Source organism: Helianthus annuus, chromosome 15, assembly GCF_002127325.2.
Source record: "Helianthus annuus cultivar XRQ/B chromosome 15, HanXRQr2.0-SUNRISE, whole genome shotgun sequence".
In the NCBI taxonomy this organism is placed as follows: domain Eukaryota; kingdom Viridiplantae; phylum Streptophyta; class Magnoliopsida; order Asterales; family Asteraceae; genus Helianthus; species Helianthus annuus.
In genome coordinates, this window is record NC_035447.2 from 4,308,908 (window position 1) to 4,320,565 (window position 11,658).

The window sequence follows — 11,658 nt, forward strand, 5'->3', positions numbered from 1 at the left end:
CTGGCATAATTGGTCACTATGAAACTGAATACATCTTCATCGACCCAGGAAGCACAGCCGACATCATCTACGAACAATGTTTCAACCAACTCGATGAAGAAGACAAAGCGAGACTCGAGCCAGTCGATTATCCTTTGTCCGGCTTTTGCAATGAAATGGTCTTCCCTCTCGGGCAAATCAGTTTCCCTGTCACGCTCTCTGACGGGAAACACTCAAGAACAACAAATGTGAACTTTATGGTAATGCCAGTGAAATCAAGGCATGATGTGCTTCTTGGAAGGGAAACACAAGGCGAACTAAACATGGTGACTTCAACACCTCATTCTGCCATAGGGTTTCCTACCAAGACAGGCGTCGCAATCATATACGCCAAGAAAGAAGTGATGTCAACTGAAGAGATGCGCCCGACAAAAGCGGCGAAGGTCTCTACGACCGAGCCAGAAAAATGGGTCTTAAACCGCAAGTACCCTGAGCAGACAGTGACAATTGGCCACGCCATTTCGTCAGACATCAGAAAACATTTGAAGCAACTGCTGTTCCGCAACATGGATATATTTGCCTGGACGCCGGCAGACATGACCGGTGTCCCGCGCAACATCACCGAGCATTGCTTAAACACTTACCCATCTGTCGAGCCAAAGGTCCAAAGAAGGCGCAGCCTAGGGGCAGACAAGACAAAGGCAATGAACGAGCAAGTATGTGTAACACCTCGAAAAAATTTCGTCCAATAATGTCTTGACACGTGTCATAAGGTTCCGGTATGTGAAAACATACTTTAGAAGGACTAAAAGTGACAAACAGTGAAAACTATGGAACGTAAGGGTCCAAAGTGTCAACAATGGATAAATAGGCTCTATGATAACCCTACATAATGTTTATAACCTTAAACGGATGGTTCATGGATCATACGACGCGGAAATTGCACAAAAGTGAAGTATTGCAAACTATAGGGGCCAAAAGTGTCAACATGTTGAATTTATACCTCTGAGTGATCTTTTGGCAGACCCGAAGCTTCGTAAAGCTAAAATATACTCACTAGAATGTGTGGTTAAAATTTCATGAAGTTTCGTCAACGTATGAGAAAGTTATGGCCAAAACCGTAACTATAGGGGCTAAAAGTGTCAACATGTTGAATTTATACCTCTGAGTGATCTTTTGGCAGACCCGAAGCTTTGTAAAGCTAAAATATACTCACTAGAATATGTGGTAAAAATTTCATGAAGTTTCGTTATCATATGAGAAAGTTATGGCCAAAACCGTACTTGAGGGGTTAAAAGCGTCAACGTCGAATTTTATGGCTTTTCGGGCGAGCGCAAAGTTAAACGAGGACATTACCATGTTGGTAAATGTCCAAGGGTTCTTAAAAACCAGATTCGGGGGTTTACGAGTCAAGATAAATGGCCAAATCATCATAACCAAAGTACAGGGACCAAAGCTGCAACTTTAAATCAAAGTTTGGGAGCTGCAGGGCTGCACAGTTGCAGCAATTCGCGAACAGGGGGCTGTTTAGCCCGAATTTTGAGTGCTTGACAGCTTTTTCCACCTCTAAAACCCACCAATGGATGGCCATGCATGTCTTGGACACCTGTGAGCTTCCTATAACAGCTGAAACCTCCTTAAATCAGATTAATTCATCAATTCTTGAGCACTTGTGTAGTAACCAAGATCACTAGCAAACTTCAAAAATTCACAAGAGCTTTCCAGGAGCTTTCTGATCGTCAAGGCAACTTCCAAGTGCTATCTAGGCATCAATAGGACCTTTGTAAGCTTTCAATTCGTTCTATAATCCGTTTTTGCTTTGATTATTAGTAAAAGTCAAACTGGGTGTTCATAAGCTTTGACTTTTTGATTAAACGGATTTCTTTCAGTCATTTCTCGAATTGAAACTTGTTATAGATTGGTATTTATGTGGGAAACAAACCCTCTAAAGGGTACTATCTGAAACCCACTATATGCATGCTAATTGTCGAGTCAAACATGGTTCTAAAAAGTCAACAGAAGCGATTTTTGTGAAAAATGACATGAATAATGATATAGATGACATGCAATCTGATTGATCATCATAAATAACTTGTAATACATATAAGAATGTGTTTTAATCATCATCAACTCGACAATCTATAGTATAGCCACGAATCGGAACCGAAAGTCTTGTAAAACGATTATTTCGTAGACTATCGATTCGGATTCGTACATGCATGTTCGAGATCTGTATTGGAAAGTATTTTTGACTATTTTTATTTTAGTTAAACTTTCTGGAATTTTCTTTGATTGAGTCTATGCTTAGCCTATTCGAATGCTTGTTTCCGATTTATGCATAAAGTTGACTATTTTGCCCTTTTTGATTTAAAACGTGATTTTTGGAAAAGTGAAAGGATAGAAATCTTTATTTTTATTATATAAACTTGCACCGAAAGTTTCGGATCAGTTGGTGGTCCAGATTGTGAGTTATGGCCATTAGCGTAAAACTATATTATAAATTTACATAAACGGTCCTTTTTTGCGTAGAACCCGTTTCTGGCCACGTTTTGGTACAAAACTTTTTACCAACAGAAGTAATATAATATTCTGGGAATTTTGATGATTTTTAATTAATTTTTGGCTGAACGGATCCTAGGTCGCCTAGTCATTTCGGCTTATGTCGGTTTTGACCGTTTTAGCCATAAAATGAGTTTTACACATCCTTTTGACCCGAAACCTTTTTCTACTGATTTTATATGATGAATAAATTATTTTAAGTATTCTGGAAATGTAAAAATCTCAGATCTAATTTGAAAACCCGAAAACGCCCTTAAATCGTATTTTTAGCGTTTTAACGCATAGTAAAGCGTTATACTTGTTTTAAACCTACAAGACTTATACCTACTGATGTAAATTACATATTTTCATATAATAACAGTAAGTATAATATTTTGAACTCAGGTTTCCAGTTTTGGCATTTTTAGCCCTTGTGAAATTACTAAATTACCCCTACGGTGCATAATTTGGTTTTAAATGATATATTTGATATATGGGTCATACCCTACTGATATAATATGTTATATTAAGTATATTTACTGTATGATCCAGACCCGAAACTCAGATTTCTAATCTTATCCTTTTATTATCTTTTAAATGACCAAAATGCCCTTCTAAGGCATAAATTGAGTTTAAAATTATCCCGGGCAATATAGAACATAACTTACTGATATAAAATCATATTTTAAGCATATTACATCAGGGAACTTGCATTTGAATCATTGGTCTACCCGTATCGCCCTTATCGCGTTCGGTTCGGTTTACGTAACTAGTTTGCGTAAATTGACCGAAACGGGTCAAACGATATCATTTTTATTTCAAAATCCAGAATGTATTTAGTATACCCATATTACACAAGTATTCAAACTTGTCGGGTCTAAATCACATTCTATCCGGTCTTTCGTTTAATCGTGCGTAAACCGTATCATTCCTAAAACTAACCGGTCAAAGCTTAAGCTTAAATAAAAGGCCGTTAGGAATCTAATAGGTTAATTATAAACCTTTGTTCCAGATTAGGAGGCCCGGTAAAAGCTACCACCACTTATCGTTTGTGACTTATACTTGCTCAGGTAAATACATTTTGACTTATTTTCCCTATACGGGCTTGGGGTACGGTATTTAAAATACCGCTTGATCGGGCGCACAAGTCCTGCTCCTTATAGGTGTTCAGTCTTGAATAGCTTGTGCGACTTCGTTTAAACAGTTTTGTCTTACTTAAAGGCTTTGGGGGGTTGTTGACCATGTCCCGGATATCCTTGGCATTATCTTACGAGATGGCCACGACCAGAGCACGGGGTGTAGGCGTACACCCGTCGTGTATAACTCTTTAATGTGGTGTGTCAATTAAATCTCTAGCCCGGACAGTAGATCCCGGGCCACCAGAGATATAAGTGCATGTAATTCGTTCACAAGTTTATATTATATAATTATCCCAAGTTAATAAAAATATTTATGCCTTGTGCATTTAAATAAATTTTCAATCATTTTCAAAATGAGTCAGTCGATTTGTATTTACCAGTGTAAACTGACGTATTTTTCCCAAAAGGTTAAGTGCAGGTACTATACGAAATAGGCTGGCTGTTTCCTAAAGAGCGTCCACTATAGTCTCGCAAGCTTGGACGACAAATATCTGTTGAACTATTTTTATCTTATTTTATTGATCCGCCTGTGGATCCGTTTCAACTACTTATGATATTATTATGTCATTTTAATTAAAGTTGAAATGTATCTATTCTGCTTCCGCTGTGCATTATTATATTGTGTTGATTGTCTATGACGATGCCAACTACGTCACTGTACCCCACACCGGGCCCACCGGTGACACGTGGAAATTCGGGGTGTGACAGGTTGGTATCAGAGCCAACACTGAGTGAATTAAACACTATCCTAATGTGTTTAATCTCAGTTACACAAATGCACATTTCTCGATTTTCGAGTCTAGACAAAGAACTTAGGAAATGTTCAACTTTTCGTTTAATTTATGTTTATTATTTACATTGTCTTATATATTTTGTTGTGCAACTTGTTTGACTTTTGACAGGATCACTATGCCGCCCCGTATGAGAGGTCGAGGAGGATTTGCTACAACCCACGATCATGAGGCAGGGCCCTCACATAGGCGAGCACCATCCGCCACGCACAACACAGCCGCCAACGACCTTTGGAGGTCTTTCGCCGAGCCTGCTAGACACTCGGTATCCGCCAGCACTTCACCGTCTTTACCCCACTCGTTTGGGCCCCATTCGGAGAACGGGCCCCATGCTTCGCCAGGATCGTACATACCTTTGCACCAGTCACCGCACCAGTATCCAGCGCCAGTCTACCAGGGTTTATATAACCCTAATGCTTATGAGGAGGAGCCAGTGGGCCATAACCCACTCGGACCAGAGGACCATTTTCCGGGCGACCACGAGATGGACGTCGAAGAGGATACGGACCCTTCGCTACCACCATCAGGTACGCCTAACCATCCGATTGAGATATCGGATGGGTCGCCATACACAGGATCACCATTTAATGGTGTGGATAGTTACGAGGAGAGATTTCGGCAGTATGATTGGTACCACACTCCTAGCCACAACTCTCCGATGCTTCAATCACTCCATGGTTCTCCGATGCTCCAATCGCTCCATGGATCGCCGGTGCACTCCCAGCAGCCACCGCAGCCGCAGCACTACCAGCCGCCGCAGCCACAGCAATACCAAGCACCGCCACCGGCGCCGGTGATACCGCCGCCACAGGTTCAGGAAATCCTACATGGGATTGATAGTATGCGACACGAGTTTCAGCACAATATGCGCGCCGATCGCCGACGCACCAGCGGCATGTTTAAGAAGGTGTTCGATTTGCTCAAAGGTAAGAGCAAGAAGGATCATTGAATCCTTCGAGTATTATTTCATGTACTCATGTCCCTGCGTGGACATTTATTCCAGTACCTTACCCCTGCGTGGGTATATCTATCTTATTCTACCCCTGCGTGGGTAAGTTATCCTGTTAACCCCTGCGTGGGTTTGCTTTACTTTATTTAGTTATTGTTGTTATTTGTTTAGCCCCTGCGCGGGCATGTTATCCATGTTATTCATGTTATTCATGTTATTTCAAAGTCCCGTTTAGGGCATGGATGTACTAGTACTTTATTAAAATTTGAAATGGTTAGTTTGAATTTCTCATTTTATTTATATGCATGAATATAATATTAAAATAATGGAAAATATCAATCTTTATTTGATTTGCCATTTTATAAGAATCTTAGTAAGGTATAACCTAGCTTGAATGCCTTATTAACAGGCCTGGCCCTGATGGTAAAACCTGGTTGAAAAGATTCAACTCCCTGTTAACATCTGAAAACATGTTAACATTCTGACTAAGCGTGATTCGTAAAATCACCCACGTCACCCGTTTTAATAAATTATCTACAGATTATATCTGTATACAAGTCTATTAATGACTTGATACCTACGGGTTATGACTATGTCATATAGTGGCAGTTGTGGTTTATAACTCCCTGCCAAGAAATGAATTATCTACAGATTTTATCTGTACACAAGTCTATTAATGACTTGATACCTACGGGTTATAACTATGTTATGTAATGACAGTTGTGGTTTATGACTCTCTGTCTAGTAAAGGATTATTTGTTTAATTATACAATTTATAATCCTATAAAAATCTAAATTTATAATTTAGTAATTGTCCATGTGACTAGGCCTATGGTGCCAATATATATATTTTCATTCCTGGATTGCTATTAAGAGCCTGAATGAAATTTATTAAATTAACTGCTAAGGTTCTTGATACCATGGTTAATAAATCGTCTAGAACGATAATACTGTTAGGTTCTAAATTAGACCTTGTCCTTTATTGTAGCTTAAAGCTACGATGGCCAAATCGGAAGAAACCAACAGTCATTCTGGGGAACGCTCAGATAATGCAAAGATTCACGTTACCGGTGCAGAATTGCAAGCACTGATAGATAATGCTGTCGCCAAGGCTATGGATAGGCAGTTCAAAGAATCTAGTGGTACTCAGAGTAGAACCCGCTCAGTGACGCATGTCAAGGCTAAGACTCATTCTGGGGCTCATAGTAAGCCGCCGTCTAAAAAGAGTGAGCCGAAGAAAGCTGAGGATGATAATCATTCCTCCAACCACAGCAGCGTCCCAAAGCAGGAGATTAAGCTGAAACATGACACGTACAGCAGGTCCTGTACGTACAAGTATTTTGTATCTTGCAAGCCCAGAGATTTCACTGGGGAAAAAGGAGCCGTCGACTGCATGACGTGGATTGACGAGATGGACACTGTAGTTGATATCAGCGGGTGTGCTGATAGGGACGTCGTGAAGTACGTGTCCCAGTCATTCAAAGGAGATGCGTTAGCATGGTGGAAGTCACTTCTACAAGCTGCCGGTAAGGCCACACTGTACGGTTTGTCATGGGAACAGTTTGTGGCCCTGATTAAAGAGAACTTCTGTCCGCAGCACGAGGTCGAGCGAATCGAATCGGATTTTGTATCCTTAGTTATGAAGAACCTCGATTGTCAAGCGTATCTTACTACGTTCAACACGTTGTCTCGTTTAGTGCCTTACTTGGTGACCCCGGAGCCGCGAAGAATTGCTCGATTTATTGGGGGTCTGGCACCAGAGATAAAGGCGAGTGTTAAGGCTTCAAGACCTACAACATTTAGATCCGTAGCAGATCTATCCCTCTCCCTCACTCAAGACGTGGTTAGATTGAGAGCTATGAAGAGCTCTGAGGAGAACAAACGAAAACGTGAGGATGACACCTCACGAAGATCTGAAAAGCGACATAGAGGGAACAACGACCACAGGAAAGGGTCGGGGTCTAGGAAAAGTGATCATCAGTCGGGTGAAAAACCCAGATGCAAGATCTGCAGGAGACACCACTTTGGGAGGTGTCGTTTAGAAACAAAATCCCAGTCTTCTGAGAAACGATGTGGGATCTGCAAGTCCACAGACCATAAAGCTGTGGATTGCAAGAAAATGAAGGATGCAACTTGCTTTGGTTGCAACGAAAGAGGGCACATTCGGCCCAACTGCCCAAAGTTTGCGAAGAAGGCCGAGGAAGGAAAGAAGACTAATGCGAGAGTCTTCAGAATGGACGCAAAGGAAGCAGTCCTTGACGATAACGTCATTACCGGTACGTTTCTTGTAAATGATGTTTTTGCTAGAGTTTTGTTTGATTCAGGAGCCGATAAGTCGTTTGTAGATGATAAGTTTTGTAAATTGTTGAACCTTCCTGTTAAAACCTTAAGTGTGAAATATGAGGTGGAATTAGCCGATGGAACCATAGAAACCGCCTCGACTGTTCTAGATGGATGTGTTATATCCATTAGGAATCATTCTTTCCCGCTATCCTTGCTTCCCTTTAAGCTAGTTGGATTCGACATAGTGATAGGCATGGATTGGTTGTCGAGTAACCAAGCCCAGATTCTGTGCAACAGAAAGCAGGTGATAGTGAAGACTCCGTCTGGTGAGTCACTTACTATTCAAGGAGATACCCAGCATGGATTGCCGGAGCAAGTGTCCATGCTCAAGGCATCCAGATGCATGCAGAAAGGATGTGTCATTTATATGGCACAAGTTACCATAGATGAGCCGAAGCCGAAGATTGAGGATATCCCTGTTATCTCGGAATATCCTGAAGTGTTTCCTGAAGAACTACCCGGTTTGCCACCGGATAGGCAAGTAGAGTTTCGGATAGATATCATACCAGGTGCAGCACCTGTAGCAAGAGCACCATACAGATTGGCACCAACGGAGATGAAGGAGTTGAGGACGCAATTGGATGATCTGTTAGCTAAAGGTTTTATTAGACCTAGCTCATCCCCTTGGGGAGCGCCAATCTTGTTCGTTAAAAAGAAGGATGGGTCGATGCGTCTGTGCATCGATTATCGTGAGCTTAACAAGGTCACTATCAAGAATAGATATCCGTTACCCAGGATCGACGATCTGTTCGATCAGTTGCAAGGAGCAAGCTATTTCTCCAAGATTGACCTAAGGTCAGGATATCATCAGTTGAAGGTCAAGGAGGAAGACGTACACAAGACAGAGTTTAGGACTCGTTATGGACATTACGAGTTCCTAGTGATGCCGTTTGGGCTCACTAACGCACCAGCCGCGTTCATGGATCTCATGAATCGCGTCTGCAAACCTTATTTAGATAAGTTCGTTATCGTCTTTATTGATGACATTCTTATCTACTCGAAGAGCCAAGCTGATCATGAGAAACACCTTCGTTGTATTCTCAAACTTCTGAATCAAGAGAAGCTTTACGCCAAATTTTCGAAGTGTGAATTTTGGCTTCGAGAAGTCCAGTTCCTTGGACATGTAGTAAGCGAGCGTGGTATCCAAGTAGATCCCGCTAAAGTCGAAGCAGTCATGAATTGGCAGGAGCCGAAGACGCCTACTGAGATTCGCAGTTTCCTCGGATTGGCAGGATATTATAGGAGATTCATCGAGAACTTCTCAAGGATTGCTGCGCCCCTAACCTCATTGACCCGTAAGAAGATTAAGTTTGATTGGGGCCCTAAGCAGCAGGAATCCTTTGACATTCTGAAGCAGAAGCTGAGCAATGCGCCAGTATTGACGTTGCCCGATGGTATAGATGAATTTGTGGTGTATTGTGATGCATCACATACTGGCATGGGTTGTGTACTCATGCAGAAAGGCAAAGTCATTGCCTACGCTTCTCGCCAGCTAAAGGTGCACGAGAAGAACTACACCACCCACGATTTGGAATTGGGTGCGGTTGTATTTGCATTGAAGCTATGGAGACATTACTTGTATGGAACCAAGTGTATAATCTATTCGGATCACAAGAGTCTTCAGCATCTGTTCAATCAGAAGGAATTGAACATGCGACAACGGCGATGGATGGAAACCCTCAATGACTATGACTGTGAGATAAGATACCATCCAGGCAAGGCAAATGTAGTTGCCGACGCCTTAAGCAGAAAGGAAAGGGTGAAACCGATCAGAATCAATGCCAAGCGCATTGAGATAAGAAATAATTTGAATGAAAGGGTGTTAGCTGCACAGAAGGAAGCTGTGCTGGAAGCTAACTATCCTGCAGAAAAGTTGGGAGTAACTGAGGAGCAGTTATCCCACGACAAGGATGGAATGTTACGACTAAACGGACGAATATGGGTTCCAGTATATGGAGGACTTCGGGATGTTATCCTCCAGGAAGCCCACAGCTCTAAATATTCCGTTCATCCTGGAGCTGATAAGATGTACCAGGATTTGAAATCAAACTACTGGTGGATTGGTTTGAAGAAGTCAGTAGCTGAGCATGTAGCCAAATGTTTGACTTGTGCGCAAGTCAAGGCTGAGCATCAGAAACCGTCAGGTTTGCTTCAGCAGCCTGAAATTCCCAAATGGAAATGGGAAATGGTGACAATGGATTTTATCACCAAGTTGCCGAAGACGAAAAAGGGAAATGATACCATATGGGTCATAGTTGATAGACTGACTAAGTCAGCTCATTTTCTACCCATCAAAGAGACGTATAGCTCAGATATGTTAGCTCAATTATACGTCGATAAGATTGTAGCATTGCATGGTATACCTGTATCTATCATTTCTGATAGAGATACGAGGTATACGTCGCATTTTTGGAAGAGTTTCCAACAGTCGTTGGGCACTCGTTTGAATTTTAGTACGGCTTATCATCCTCAGACTGATGGTCAGAGTGAGCGTACTATTCAAACCTTGGAAGACATGCTTCGTGCATGTGCGATTGATTTAGGTGGTAGTTGGGATAAGAACCTACCGCTAATTGAATTCTCCTACAACAATAGCTACCATTCCAGCATAAAGGCTGCGCCTTTTGAGGCCCTATACGGTAGAAAGTGTAGATCGCCCATTTGTTGGGCAGAAGTTGGAGATGTCCAGTTGTCTGGACCAGATATCGTCTTTGAGACGACAGACAAGATCGTTCAGATCCGTGATCGTTTGAAAGCTGCCAGGGATAGGCAGAAAAGTTATGCGGATCCTAAGCGCAAAGATTTTCACTTTGATGTGGGTGAAAAAGTGTTGCTTAAGGTATCACCTTGGAAAGGTGTAATGCGATTTGGAAAGAAAGGCAAGCTAAGCCCGAGATATATAGGACCTTTCGAGATAATCGAACGCGTCGGGGCAGTCGCTTATAAGTTAAACTTGCCTGAAGAGCTTAGTGCTATTCATAATGTGTTCCATATCTGTAATTTGAAGAAGTGTTTCGCTGACGATTCACTGGTTATACCGCATACAGATATACACATAGACGAAAGTCTAAAGTTTGTTGAAAAACCTTTGTCGATTGAGGATCGACAGGTAAAGAAGCTTCGAAGGAAGCACGTGCCTATTATTAAGGTCAAGTGGGATGCCCGTAGAGGTCCCGAATACACGTGGGAAGTGGAATCCACGATGAAAGAAAAATATCCCCATTTGTTTGAATAAATCTCGGGGTCGAGATTTCTTTTAAGGGGGTGAGGATGTAACACCTCGAAAAAATTTCGTCCAATAATGTCTTGACACGTGTCATAAGGTTCCGGTATGTGAAAACATACTTTAGAAGGACTAAAAGTGACAAACAGTGAAAACTATGGAACGTAAGGGTCCAAAGTGTCAACAATGGATAAATAGGCTCTATGATAACCCTACATAATGTTTATAACCTTAAACGGATGGTTCATGGATCATACGACGCGGAAATTGCACAAAAGTGAAGTATTGCAAACTATAGGGGCCAAAAGTGTCAACATGTTGAATTTATACCTCTGAGTGATCTTTTGGCAGACCCGAAGCTTCGTAAAGCTAAAATATACTCACTAGAATGTGTGGTTAAAATTTCATGAAGTTTCGTCAACGTATGAGAAAGTTATGGCCAAAACCGTAACTATAGGGGCTAAAAGTGTCAACATGTTGAATTTATACCTCTGAGTGATCTTTTGGCAGACCCGAAGCTTTGTAAAGCTAAAATATACTCACTAGAATATGTGGTAAAAATTTCATGAAGTTTCGTTATCATATGAGAAAGTTATGGCCAAAACCGTACTTGAGGGGTTAAAAGCGTCAACGTCGAATTTTATGGCTTTTCGGGCGAGCGCAAAGTTAAACGAGGACATTACCATGTTGGTAAAT